We start from the raw sequence: 2,635 nt of genomic DNA on the forward strand, positions 1-2,635 counted from the left end.
TGACTATGGCTTCTATCCACAGGCTTGCAATGAATGTGCTCTTACCAAGATCACAATCTGCCTTTCTGTCAGTAGGTCTTAATTTTTGTGTAAATGTATTAACATGCTGCTATTACTATAAATGACTTAACAACCAAGTTCTGACAGTTTCCAAGGCTCTGAAGCATGATATGCCAACCACAATTCTCAGCTATCCTATAAGACTTCCTCACTGTACAGTCTCGGGATTTAGCAAGAGGACCTAAATCATCCGAGTGCTCTGACCACCAAATGACTCAGTACATAAAAAGCTCATAGTACATAGGAAGTGTTAGCCCCTTTTAATACTTTTACCATACATTACCAACACTGTTGTCACTGTAGACATGAAAAACAAGATACTGACTAATGTGTATGCATATAATCAACAACATCTGGAGCATGTTGCTAGTTGAGTATATTAGTTTCCTAAAGTTGTCATAACATATTATCATAAACTTTGTGGAACTAAACAACAGAAATTTATTATCTCCCAATTTGGAAGTCCAGAATCAAGGGCAGAATTAATATACCAGGTGTAGGAAGGGCGACATTACCTCTTAAGTCTTCCAAGGAAAATCATTTCTTAGTTCTTCCTCCTTCTGGTGAATGCTGCTTTACTTGGTTTGTGGCAGCACAACTCCAGTCTCTCCCTCTATCTTCACTGGCCTTCTTTCCTGCGTGTGGCAAATTTCCCTCTGCCTTCTATTATAAGGACACTAATCATTGGATCAGTCCAGAATATTCACATCTGGACATCCTTAGCTTAATTATATCTGCATAGACCTTATTTCTTAATAAATTTGGGGAGTTAACAATTGAGAAATATTTTGGGGGGGACACAATTCTACCCAATCCAGTGAAGGGAACAAGTTACACAATGAAATTTAAGATGAAGTATCTTTTTCATGTAAATGTATGCAAACATATTCATTCATAGGATGAGCATCGTCTATATATGAAATTCTCTTAAATAACAGAGATAGGTCGGGCGCTGCCTGTGGCTCAAAGGGATAGGGCGCCGCATAATACACCGAAAAAGCAATATAAATTCCCCCAAAACATTAGAAAAAATACAAAACAAATGAAAAATTAGATTAAAAGCCATGATATATACTCAGTCAGGAAAGTCATAAATGACAATGTATATGATTCCATTATGTAGAGGAATATGTATATATGTATAGATACATATATATATATTATACAAACCTCAACATTGATTTACAGGTATGTGTGTTACTAAAATAAGTTAGGGTATCACATGAAGAAAAAATATCTGGAGAATATCTTAAGAAATTAAACGAGACTATTCTTACGTAATAGAGAAAGAGAAAATGGGGGACATTTCGAGAGGCAGAAGATTTTGAATTTCTATTTTTTTATTCTTATTTTTATTTTTGAAAAACATGCCAATATTAACACCCAAAACAAAACAGCCTCCAGTTTAGTTCTCAGCTGCTTAGGTTCTAAGCCAGTGGTTCTCAACCTTCCTAATGCCACGACCCTTTGATACACTTCCTCATGTTGTGGTGACCCCCAGCCATAAAATTACTTTTGTTGCTACTTCACAACTATAACTTTGCTACTGTTATGAATTTTAATGTAAATATCTGACACACAGTATGTATTTTCACTGGTCATGACCCACAGGTTGAGAACCGCTGTTCTAAGCATTCTCAGCAATGCTGACTTTTGACTGGGCCTAAAACCAGGTTAATGTGATTATATGCTAAGTTCACCTTTTCCCAGGAATCCGCAAATCCAGAATACACTAACATTCAACAAAATGAGCATTGAAGGTTTACTCCAACTTGTCTAAATTTTTAGGAACAATGTTCACTGTTTTTCTCTCACAGCAGACAAAAACACACTTAAGTCAGTTTTAAGATAACAATTTGGTTTATAGGCAAATCATCTAGAGTCTGACCCCCAACAACTAGGGAACAAATGGTCCAGCAGTAGGTAATGGGTATAGACTGATACATGCAGGCCAGCGGAATTCCACAGAACCACAACAGAACATGACAATCAGCACAGTCTCTGTCTGCCCATCAATGAGTTCATCTGTTTGAATTTCTAATATACATCTTGGTTATGTTTGATACATCTTAGAAAATGAAAAGATTAAACTAGTAACGTGACATAGTGAGTGAGATAACTTGTAAATCAAGAAAATCTGTGGCCTTAGTCACAAAATGATCCTGTAGAAATACATTTATTGACTAAGGATCATGTTCATATACTGCTGTGGAAAAATAGCACATTAAAAAGATTTAGTTGACAAATCAGTGTGTGTGTTTGGGGGAGATAGAAAATTATTTTATTTTATGAATTTTTTATTTCTGAGTGTTTTAAATTTTGCAATTTCGATGTTCAGATGGTTGACAACATAAGATAATTGTGAACTTTTTACAAATATATTGCCCATATATTCATTGTTTAGGAAACATCTTCACAAATACTCTTTTATGAATAAAAGAAGTAGATTAAAACTATTTTACAATGTCTGTTTGTGTGGTAGAGATTTCCATGTGTTTCTATGACTCAACCTTCTTTTTTTCAGCAACTTGAAAAACATTTTATTTTTTTTCTCTTTTTATTAATTTTAGATTAA

The 2,635-nt window shown here is 34.6% G+C and overlaps 1 non-coding gene across 1 annotated transcript; it reads right to left on the reverse strand.

The window, feature by feature from the left end:
* Positions 1 to 2,031: 2,031 nt before the first annotated feature.
* Positions 2,032 to 2,092, reverse strand: LOC111722676. The gene has a single exon (XR_002771390.1). It is a non-coding gene; the product is annotated as a small nucleolar RNA SNORD43 (small nucleolar RNA).
* Between the last annotated feature and the right edge of the window lie 543 nt (positions 2,093 to 2,635).

Source organism: Otolemur garnettii, unplaced genomic scaffold, assembly GCF_000181295.1.
Source record: "Otolemur garnettii isolate 467f Iridium unplaced genomic scaffold, OtoGar3 scaffold00308, whole genome shotgun sequence".
Classification (NCBI taxonomy): Eukaryota; Metazoa; Chordata; class Mammalia; order Primates; family Galagidae; genus Otolemur; species Otolemur garnettii.